Here is a 12,882-nt window from a genome sequence, read left to right on the forward strand (position 1 = left end):
TAGGAAGGAAAAAATAACAGTAGGAGCAGAAATATGCAAAACTGAAAAGAAATAATACAGCTAAAAGTTGATTTTTAAAAATCTAACAAGTCCTAATCAAGAAAAAAAAAATACTATCAATGGAAAGAGAGCTATCAAATCACCCCTACAGATGCTAAAGATGCATTAAGGTAATATTACACTTATATATACCTTACATAACTTAGTCTATTTTAGAAAAAAAAAATCCTGCTTATTTTCTTGATCCATGAAAGTATATGTTTTCTCCCATCCTTTCACCTTCAATCTGTGGATGTCTTTGCCTATGAGGTGAGACAGCATATGTTAGAGACAGCATATGTTTAGGTCTTGTTTTTTATTTCAAACTGCCATTCTATTTCTTTTGATTGATGAGTTTAGGCCATTAATGTTCAAGGTTATAATTGAGATATGATTTGTGTTCCCAGTCATTTTGGTTTATTTCCAGTTTTTAATTTGAATTAGTGTCTCCTTTGTGACTATTCCTTTGGTGTAGTTCCCCCATTCATTGGTTTTCATTTTTTTTTTTTTCCATTTCACCTTCATGGAATATTTTGTTGAGAATATTCTGAAGTGAAGTCTTTCTGGTTGCAAAGTTTTAAAATTTTTGTTTATGATGGATGGCTTTTATTTCATCCTCAAATCAGAAGCTTAATTTTGCTGGATAGGATTCTTGGTAGACATCTATTTTCTTTCAAAGATTGGTATATGTTATTCCAGGACCTCCTAACTTTGAGGGTCTGAATTGAGAATCAGCTGAGAATTGGTTTCCCACTATATGTAGTCTGATATTTTTCTCTCCCAGCTTTTAAATTTTTATTCTTATTCTGTGTGTTAAGCATTTTCATTATAATGTGCCTTGATGTGGGTCTGCCATAATTTTGCACATTTAGGGTCTTAGAATAGTTTTGATTTGCATTTCTCTAATTGCTAGAGATGAACATTTTTTTCATGTTTGTTGATCAATTGTATTTCTTCTTCTGTGAAGTGTTTGTTCAATTCCTTAGCACAATTATTGATTGGGTTATTTGTGGGTTTTAGTTTTTTGAGTTCTTTATATACCCTAGAGATTAGTGCTCTCTGAGGTGCATGTGGTAAAGATTTTCTCCCATTCTGTAGGCTCTCTCTTCATGTTATGATTGGTTCATTTCTTTCTATAGCTGAATAATATTAATAATAATATTCATTCATCAGGTTAGGCTCTTTCAACTTTGGGGATGTTATGAATATTGCCACTATGAACACTCATATACACATTTTTGTCTGGACACATGTTTGCTGTTTTCTTAGGTATATACTTAGGAGCAAAACTGCTGGTTCATATGCAATCCTATGTTTAACCCTTTCAGGAACTGTTGAACTATTTTCCAAAGCAGTAGCACCATTTATTACCATCAATATTTGAGGGTTCTAGTTTCTTCAAATCCTCATCAATATTTATTATTATTTCTTTTTTATTTCAGTCATTCTAGTAGGTATAAAGTGATATCTCATTCTAGTTTTGATTCCCTGATGGTTAATGATGTTAAGGGTCTTTTTATGTGGCTAGCAGTTTAAGTCAGCTATCATTTTAGGCATCTCTTTGAAATTTTCATCCTAAAATGGTCATCCTCTCAGCTGGGCATAGTGGCACATGCCTGTAATCCCAGCGGTTTGGGAGGCTGAGACAGGAGGATTGTGAGTTCAAAGCCAGCCTCAGCAATAGTGAGGCACTAAGCAACTCAGTGAGACCCTGTCTCTAAATAAAATATAAAATAAGGCTGGAGATTTGGCTCAGTGGTTGAGTGCCCCTGAGTTAATCCTCAGTACAAAAATAAATAAAATGATCGTCCTCTCAACTTCTATCAATAAAATGTTCATATACTCTGATATCCCATATCCTGCTTCCTTCATTGCTCATCCTCACACTTCCAATGAATCAAAATTTATTGTCTATCTGGAGGCCCATAAAGAGCTGTTTTTTTAAAGTAACCCCTCCAATATTGTGTGATCTCACTCATAGATGGAATCATAAAAACTGACCTCATCAAAGTTTAGAATAGGTTAGCACAGACTGGGGAGAATCAGATAGAAAGGGATCAGGAAAGGTTGATAACAAGTACCAAGTTACAGGTAGACAGGAGCAAAACGTTCTATTGCAGTCCGTTGACTGTAAATAATAAGGTACTATACATTTCAAAAGCTAGAAGGAAGGATTTGGAAAGTTTTCACCAGAAACAAATCACAAACAAGGAGACAGATATGTATAATCTGATTTAAATATGACAGTGAACATGTATGGAAATATCACAAAGTACCCCACTAATATGTGCAATCTTTGTATTTGTATGTATCAGTTAAAAATAAACTTAACTTAAAGTAACCCCTTCACTGTCTGAAATAAAATAAAGTAACACTCCACTGTCTGAAACAATCTTATTCACTTGTTAACTATCTTTCCGTACACACTCTAAAATATAAGCATTTTGAGAGGACAGACCACTTACCACTGTGTGCCCAGTGCTAAAGGAGTCATAGCAGAAGTTCAATAAATATTTGGTGATTGAACAGATTGTTCTCAGACTGTGATATTCTTATTTGATTTTGTTATGTTACAGTGAACAGTAACCTTTCTTACCACTTTAAATGACATATTTCTTAAAGATAACATCTGAAACATAGGCCACGTATTGTGTATTGCACTCTTCATCACACCATATTTGCAAATGAAAAACACCAGTAGCACTCTAAATGTTCAGCATCTATAAATTGAAACACTGTTCAAGACACTTAAATGATATTTACAGAGAGATTGTAGTATTACAGGGATATGTTGTACTATCACATGAAAATTAGCAAGATAAAAATACAGATTACATTATGATCACAAACAGGGGGTTTTTTTTGGGGGGGGGGGGTGTTTAATGCTTAGATAAGAAATTATAAAGAAACAAACCAAAATGCTCAGAGAATTGTCTTTGGGTAGTACAATTAAGGTCCACTGTTTATTTTTTTCCTTCTTTTCTACATATTCTAAATTTCTATCATGAGCATGTACTACTCTTAAGCATAAGAAACAAAAATGGCTTTAAGAAAAATTGTCAGTGTTACATTGGCAATCTTGTTGCAGCTATCTTAGACTATTCAATCTGCCACATTTTACATCCCCCTTGGTAAACCCATTTGATTATCTGGTTCTGAACAGTTTCCAATTATCAGTGGGTCAAACAGTACTTTTCCTGCTTAACACTATCATCTATTTGGTCCTGTACACCTCTTAGATTCCACATAGTACCAAAACTCATTAGTATGGTGCTGCTGGCTCCCAGATCCCTGCCCTTACTACTTGACTTCTTAATCCTTCCTATAACCATTGCCATTCCAAAATGTATACATAACATTAACAAAACATTGATCATATACTCTTGAAAATACTCTGTCTTTATAGACCTGACCCAAGAAATACATTAGACTTTATCCTATTTAAACCTTGCCACACAAACCCCATCTATCCCCATTTCACAAACAGGCAGATATGAAATATGTTGGCAACAGACATGCTTAATTAAATTTTAGAACTATTTAATGATTGCGCATTCTCAATATTGGTTTGTGTGACCATTATATAATTGACAATAAAAGTCCTCCTGTCAGTGTCCTGAAAAAGCTCTTACTTTTAAATACCAGGTAGGGAAAAATCATTCTGCACAGGTTTCTGTCACTAAAAACATTATGGCACCCTCTGCTGTCAGGAAACAAAGTATAAGGGTACCCAGGGTTGGGAGTTTTTTATTGTTTTTTTCCTGGAAGATTCTATAGCATCCTTGTACTATAGGCTGTGTCAGTCATCCAGATGTAAAAGTATAATTAAAGAGAGGAGGAAAGGCACTAGACTCCATGCAGGCAAGATACTAAAGGTAAAAGAATGAAAATCCAATTAGTGTGTGTAGTTAAATAGTAATAAAGGGGAAAGGCAGCTATATAGAGAATCTCAAGGCTTAGCAGATATCAAAGACATCAAAATACAGCTACCTTTGTCTAAGTCCTTTACGTAAGTAAAATTAATCTTGATAAATAACTCATGAAACACAGAAAGGTTAAATGTGTACACAAGGTCACGCAGCAAATTAATGGTTGAGCCAAGATACAAATTCCAGCAATCTGTCTCCAGAGCCTATATTTTTAAGCATTATTTTGCCACTACTTAATAAATAATTAAGACTACTAATGAGCAGCACAACTTCCTTAAATATATCAAGAATTATTGTTAGGGATTATTTCTCTTATCTAAAAGAAAACTGATTGCTAGGAAAATTTCTTGCCCCATACTAAGCAGAGAAATTAAGAATTCAAGTCTCCCACCCACAATTAAGCCATTCTGAAGTTTAAGAAGATTCTTCTCCCTTCTACATTTAGAAACAAATGTGTTCTTTTGAGAAATAAAACTTTCTTACAACCTGAAAAGTAGCATCCCTCCTTACAACCCCATTACAGCACCTATAGCAGGCTTGAAGCTTATGCAGCCTATTTCATCCGGCAACAAACCAGTCAACTGAGCAGAGTCACTCAGAGTATTCCAAACACAAAAAATGGTTCACTCGCAAAGTGACGGGGGAGTAGAAGTGGGGAGAAAATAGGTCTTTCCTTGTAAAGGGCAGATCAACCAGTTCCCATCCTCCTCAGTGAAAAAATGAACCTCTGAGCCAATAGAAGAGGGGGTTGGAGAACTCTAGGCTGCAGGCTGCAAGGAGAAGGATGAAACTCTGGTATGGTCCTGGAAAACTACCTGTTCTAAGAGACCCTCAGGGCAGAGCAAGGAGCAAGTCCCAAACCACTCAAGGCCTTTTGTCCCTGGGAAAACTTCTAAGTCTTCCCTGCTTAGAACCCAGGTGATTAAAGGTAGGACCTAGACTATTCCAGCCACTGGAATTTGGAGAAATTGGTACAGCTCCCATAGCTGGAAATTACCTCAATGCTACAAACAGGAGGGGCCTGAGCATAGTAACTACTGAGGCCCCATATGCACCAGCACAGTCCCTAGGGCATTAGACTTTATCCTATTTAAACCTTGCCACACAACCCCAAACATTGCCAATTCACAAAGAGTAGTGTCTAAAAACCCAAGAACCATGGTCACACACCAGTGTATATTAGAATTCAAATCTCTCTCTGCTTGAAAAGTTAAGCCACATCTATCATATCGAGCTGCCTGTGCAAAAAATGATTCCTGAGACTGGGAAACTCTGAAAGTTGTTGCTGGGCCTCTACTCTGAAATTCTAGACCAGCCTTGAAGGTCAATGCTTCACAGCCTGACTGTGAAACCACTGTGATCGGGGAGGGAGGGAAACCAGCTTGGAGAGGATGCCTCCCCTATTTACTTACCTCTCCATGGTTTCCCTTCCCTTATCCTAGATGACCTCTCTTGATCTGTAGGTCTTGGGTAGGTGTTTCTCAAAGGGCACAATCCTATTATTCCAGCATCCATTTTATTCACACATGGAAACTTAAAGGATACAAATGCTGAAAATAAAGAATAACTTGTCCTTTGCAGGCCTTCTAAGAAAGCTTGGACAAATCAATTGAAGTTTTCTGGGTTTCAGTTTGGTCAGGCAAAATTAGACTAAGTTGGACTATATGATGTCCAATTCCCTTTCAACTCTCAAGTCTGATTCTTTAAGTTTAAACTAAATCCATTAATCTTCACAATGAAATAGTCCCAAAGAAACACATCAGCTCATAAAAAGAATGATTTATTTCAACAAATACTGCTATGTGCCTGGGACATCAATGATTTAATCAAAAGATTTAAAGTGCACAGATTTAAGAATGGCCAGCACTACTTCATTCCTGAGATGAGAGAGGAAGAGGGTCTTGTCTGATGCCACAACCAACTGTCCTCAGAGGTCAGGCCAATTTTAGTCTTTTCTAGGAAAAAGTTATTTATCTCATCCACCACAAGTTACCTAATGCACAGGGACTGATTACCTTCCATCCATAGATGCCAGGTCAATATGAGGGCTGCATCAGGGTCTTTGGAATGAAGATCTCCCCATCTTCTTTCCTTAGCTAATCAAACAAAATTCTGCCTACTTAGGCAGTATTCGGAAAGAAAACATTCATCCTTCATCTACCCCATCAGAGGAAACAGTTACCTTATTGTGAGATCTGGAAAAAATCATTGCATTACATGGCCTAGGCACTTTCGAGGCACTAACCTTCCCAAGGCAACTGTAGTGCTTGTGACTTGACGCATCCCTCTCCAGGGAAGAGCGCCTGTGGAAGAAGGCCTGCAGTCAGTGACTGGGTGGGTAAGTCCAATTTAGAGCAAAGAAGTGCAAACTCAATTTGATTGTGGTTCCAAGCCACAATCTCCTTTCCAGTTTTATCATTGATATCTGCCTCCCACATCTACATCCCAATTGATTCAGAACTCCAGAGGAACACAGCCCTTTAAAATTATAAGAGAAGGCACAGATCACATTAAGTTCAATATCAGATACTGTACTAGAAGCTCTAAAGGAATTCAGAATTCAGTAAAGAAAATTACCATGTAAATAATTTAAGTTAAAAACATAAAAAAGCCCTTCCAAGATTCAAGCAAATGCTGTTGTGCTGCCAAGTGAGAGGCGTGGCAAAGTGGGTAGTAGACAATCATTCAGGATCACCAGGGATGGGTTTCCAAAAGAAATCTTCTGATGTGAGACCAGGTCCTCTGAGAAGACGCAGAATTTTACCTTATTTTCAAGGTTCTCCAGGCTCCAGCAGACTCAGCTTCTTAGGGCCTCTACACACTTGAGAGGAACCAATGGCCAAGTCCTACCTAAGCCAGCTCTACTGGCAAAGGCTGGAATTACAGGAGCCTCAAACAGGCTACAAGGTGTTTGCCATTCATAGCACATTCTGAATTCTGACTAGAAAAACAGAATATGCATGATGAGGAAAAGGACAAAGAGTGAAAAATGGGATAGGATAATTGGAAGCAGGTGGATGATAACAGGAAGTTTTGACTCCAATTTGAACATCATATATTGTTTGCCTCAGGAAAAATAAAAGTGAAAGCAATTAGTTTGATCTTATCAGAGGTTTATAAGTCTAAGTGCTTGTCATGCCCAATATACAAAATATGGGTAAATCCTTACTGAAATAAAAATGGCCACCACCACCCCCAAAATAAATAGATAGATAGATACAGATATAGATAGATAGATAGACAGACAGAGATAGATAGATAGATACGGCCTGCCTTAGACCAGGCATCACCCCCACCACATACCAGGCCTCTGCTAATTGACATCTATAAGAATTTAGGCTTGACTGCTTATTCTAAAAGAGAGAAAACACAAGTCACAGGCTTGCACATCACCCAAAGACAATACTTTTGTGATCCCTATATGGCATAACCAAGCCAAAAATTTGTTGCGAAGAGGCCACTTCAAAGAACTCCCTACTGACAGAGTCACTAAACATGGATGTTAGAAATTAGTCCAAGCATTTTGTATCCATCACACATCTACCTCTCCTAGGTTAGGAATAACTTGAGGTCATTCACTATGTCTTATTCATATACTTTATAACCAAGCTCTAAATTGTCTCTGGCATGTAACTGGTCTAAAATAAATTTTGTTAAATGGAACAAATGAACCTATTAGCCAGATTTCAGCATGAATAATTGATCCCTGTCTTCTACATGATCAAAGTGTGATACCATCACATATATTAGTCAATGTTCAATTAATAAAATTTCTGGAGGACCTTTTCAAAGAGTCTTTGTCCATGTATGTGCACATATTTCTAACCACATTCACAGATATGGTGAAAACTTGGGAACAAATTATTTTCACATCTCACTAGAAATTAAACAGATTCTTATGACTATCTATCTATAAAGCTAGATGCTAAAAAAAAGGTGAAAGGCTCCATCATTGTGCGCAAAAACAGGTTCTTCCTCTTACCTCCCCCACCTTAGGTTAGGGTCCTCCACAGCCCACTTCCTTTACCACCCCCTTGGCTTTCCTCACCATTATCTCCTGTGTTTGTTTGTTCGTTTGTTTGTTTTGGAGGGGGGGGGGGGTACCAGGGATTGAACTCAGGAGCATTCAACCACTGAGCCACATCCCCAGCCCAATTTTGTATTTTATTAGAGACAGGGTCTCACTGAGTTGCTTAGTGCCTTGCCATTGCTGAGGCTGGCTTTGAACTCTCAATCCTCCCGTTCAGCCTCTAGAGCTGCTGGGATTACAGGCATGCACCACCCACCACACCACGCCCAGCCTTTCCTGTGTTTATCTTCTACAAGTCACTACCAGTAGTTATAGCTCCTTCAGAGTTGTAGCTGCACCCGCCAATCCAGCTTTTATCTATGGTGAGTTTTATATACATTGTTTAAATGAGAAAAACAAAAATTGAATCATAATAAAGAAAATGTTTAAGTCCTTTAAGATTAGAAAAAAGTGCTATAGAGTTTAAAAGAGTGAAGTTACAAAAGAATCTGAGTATTAAATGACATCTATGGAGAAGGTAAACATTGAGGTGGACCATGAAGACTAGGCCAGCCTTTTCTTTTTATACGTAGATGAAACTAGGCCAGCTTTTGACTATATTTTTTAAGAATGGTTGCTCCAGGGCTCGGGTTGTGGCTCAGTGGTGGAGTGCTTGCCTAGCACGTGTGAGGCACTGGGTTCAATTCTCAGCACCACATATAAATAAATGAATATAATAAAGATCCATCAACAACTTAAAAAAAAAGAATGGTTGCTCCATAAAGGAACTGTACAAGCAAAGGCAAGAAGCAAATTAAAAAGGAGGCAAGTTTAATATATGTAAAGGAATAACAAAAAATAAAACTAAAAAAGATAAAATTGGAACTACACTATAAAAATTTCAAAACAAAGAATCTGGGCTTAATAAAACAGTAGGGAATCTATATACTATTCTGACCATAATCACAATAAAGCCTAATCACAGGAAAAGTAATACAGCAGGATGGACATTAAGGCGAAACAAAGTAAAACCAGATGTAAGCCCAGGTAGGTGGAAGACTGCTATGAAAATAAAAATGGATGTATAAGGACAAATAAGGGCAAAAAGCAGTCTCACCAGTAGGTTAACTGGACAAACACAAGGGGGAAAATCCACTGTCAAATGACAGTAAGAAACAAGCTTGCTTAGTAAGAAATAAACTCAGGTAAATATGATGGAACAGCAAAAATAAAAAGAACTTAAAAGGAGATGATTAAAGTGGCATAAAGTTCTTTTAAAGATAAGCAAAATTAACAATCCTTTGGCCAGCTTAAGAAAAAAAGAACAAATTATAAATCGAGAAAAGAAAGAGGAGACAAAACAACAGGTATTACAAAACTACAAAGAATGAGTCCAGTATGAATAATCACATACCTCCAAATTAGAAAACCTAAAAGAAATAGATCAATTACTAGGAACATTCCACCTGCCAAGACTGAATCAAGAAGAAATAGAAAATTTAAACAGACCAACAACAAGTAAGAAAATTGAGTCAATAATTTAACCCCTACCACAGGTGACTTCACAGCAGAATCCTGCCAAACATTTAAAGAACTAATATTAATCCTTCACAAACTCTTATAAAAAAAATCAGAAGGAATATTTTCAAACTCATTTTATAAGGTCATCATCATCCTGATAATAAAGCCAGATGAAGACACTATAAGAAAGGAAAATCATAGACCAATATCACTGATGAATGCAGATGGAAAAAAAAATCTTCAAAAAATACTAGCAAACCAAATTTAATAGCACATTAAAAGGATATTCAATATGAACAAAGGGAATTTGTCTTGTAGTGCAGGATAGTTCAACATATGAAAATGAATAAATAAAATACACCTAACAGAATGAAAGACAAAAAAAATTATCATCTCAATAGATTCAGAAAAAGCATTAAACAAAATTCAAACTCCTCTCATGATAAAAATAAAAGTGAAAAATTGTCAATAACTTAGGCTAGAAATAATGTACCCAAAACAAAAACGCCATATATAAATAGCCCACAGTTAGCATCATATTTAACAGTGAAAAGCTGAGGTTTCTCCTTGAATATCAATAACAAGACAATGATGCGCAGTCTCACCCACTGTTTTTTTAACAGTATAAAAAATTCTAGCCAGACCAACTAGAAAAGAAAAAGAAAATCCAGAGGTATTTAAATATAAAGAAATGTTTGCAGATGACATGATCTTATAACAGAAAACTCTTATTAAAGATTTCATCTGAAAAATATCAGAACTGATAAATGAAGAAAAAACTAAAAATCAAGTCCATTCATAATCACATAAATAAGTACATACATACATATTTAGCAGTGTTACCAAGAAGGTGAAAGGTCTGTATACTAAACACTATAAAACACTGATGAAAGAAATAGTAGACAATACAAATAAATGGAAGGTATACTGTGTTCATGGATTAGAAGAATACTGTTAAAATGTCCATAACTAGGGGCTGGGGTTGTGGCTCAGGGGTAGAGTGCTCGCCTAACATGTGCGAGGTGCTGGGTTTGATCCTCAGCACCACATAAAAATAAATAAATAAAATAAAGGTATTGTGTCCAACTACAACTAAAAAAAAAATTCATAAACACCCAAAGTGATAGACAGACTCAACACAATCCCTATAGCAATCCCAATGTCATTTTTTACAGAAATTTTAAGAATAACTTAAAATTCATATGAAACCAAAAGACTACTTCCAATAGCCAAAGCAATCTTGAGGAAAAACAACAAAGCTGAGGCACCATACTAACTGATTTCAAAATCTATTACAAGGCTAAAGGAATCCAAATAATATGGTACTGACAAAACACACACACACACACACACACATTAAAAATGGAACAGGACAGTGAGCCCCAAAATAAACCCACACACCTAACGTCAGTTTATTTTCAACAAAACAAATACACTCTGGGGGAAGGGACAGTATATTCAAGAGGTGGTGCTGGAAAAACTGGATATCCATATACAGAATGAAACTGGAACCTTATGTCACACCACATTCAAAAATCAACTCAAAATGGATTAAAAACATAAACCTAAGATTTAAAACTACAAAACTTCTAGAAGGAAACAGAGCAAAATGTTACATATTTATCTGAGCAAAGATTTATTCGATAGACTCTTAAAAGCATTTAAGCAACCAAAGCAAAAAATATATGGAATTCCATCAAATTAAAAAGCTTCTGCAAAACAAACAACTGATAGAAGATGAAACAATCCACAAAATGGAAGAAATTGCAAACCATTGAACCTCATAAGGTGCTAATATTCAAAATAGATAAGGAACTCAATAGCAAGAAAATAAAGAAGCCAATTTTAAAATGGACAAAGACCTAAAAATACATTACTAAGAAGATATACAGATGGCCAGTAAACATATGAAAAAATTATCATGTTCACTAAGCATCAGGGAAATGCAAATGAAAACCACAAGAGACATCTCCTCACACTTGTTAGAACAGCTATTACAAAAAAGGTGAAAAATAAGTGTTGATCAGGATGTGGAGAAAAGGGATCCTTTGCACACTTGGTGGGAATGTTAATTAATAAAGCCATATGGGAAACAGTCTGAAGGTTCCTCAGAAAACAAAAAACAGAATTTCCATGTGACCCACAATCTCACTTCTAAGTATGTATCTAAAAGATTTGTAATCAGAATGTTGAAGAATGACATCCGCACTTCTATGTTCACCGCAGCATTTTTCACAATAGATATGGAATCAAAGTATCCATCATTGGATGAATGGATAAAGAAAACATGTACACACAAACAATAGAATATATTCACCTATAAAAAAAAAGAAAATTCTATTATTTGTATTTACACAGATGATCCCAGAGGGCACTATACTAAGCAATCCAAAATAAAACCGAACTCAAAGAGTAGAATAGAATGGTGGTAACCAGAGGCTGAGGGAGAGGGATGGCCAAATAAAGAAGAGATGCTGATCATAAGGTTTAAAATTTCAGTTAGACAAGAGGAATAAGCTTTAATGATGCTATTACACAGAATGGTAACTACAATAAATAATGTACCACATTGTTCAAAATTACTGAGTATATTGTAAGTGTTCATCACATAAAAATGGTATGAGAGGCAGACTTATTAACTATCCTGATTTAATCATTTCACAATGTAAATCGGAAGGAATATTTTCAAACTCATTTTATACGGTCATCACTATCCTGATAACAAAGCCAGACGATAACTAAGCACAGGAAAATAAGCAAAAATATCAAAATATCACACTGTACCCCAAAAGTACATAATATATACAACTATTTGACATATTAAAATTTTAAAAACAAAAAACAAAGTGTCATAGTTCTGAGCATCTATCATATCAAACTAATTCATTTCAAATCAGTCTATTCACCTACTGGACCCCTATTAAGTGTCAGGTACTTATAAATTGGTTCCTTAGTTCCTAATTTTAATTCATGACCAAAATTAAAGAATATCATACAAAGCTCCATGTACTGGTTAAGAAGTAACCAGAAACTAAAAGATTAAAAATGAGTATCTTGATACATATTTCTTTAATGACAAAAGAAGTTGATAATTAGCTATGCACCAAGAAACTCATAAACATTGAGCTACTGATTCTTAAAATAAGTAAACCATAGCTAACAAAGTATCTTATTTTAGGGACACACAATTCTACTAAATCTTATTTCACAAACTATTATTCTACTAAAGATCAAGCTAAGTGTTTAACATTCCTGTAAGTTTTTAAAGTCTTCATGTACAGTAAAAGAAGTTTCTGTTAAAATACTAAAAGTATTTATTCCTGAGAGTGTTTTACCTTTGCTTCTTTCCTACAGCAAAAATATTTTTAAAATTAAAAAAGTAAA

This window comes from Marmota flaviventris, chromosome 7 (assembly GCF_047511675.1).
Source record: "Marmota flaviventris isolate mMarFla1 chromosome 7, mMarFla1.hap1, whole genome shotgun sequence".
Taxonomy (NCBI): domain Eukaryota; kingdom Metazoa; phylum Chordata; class Mammalia; order Rodentia; family Sciuridae; genus Marmota; species Marmota flaviventris.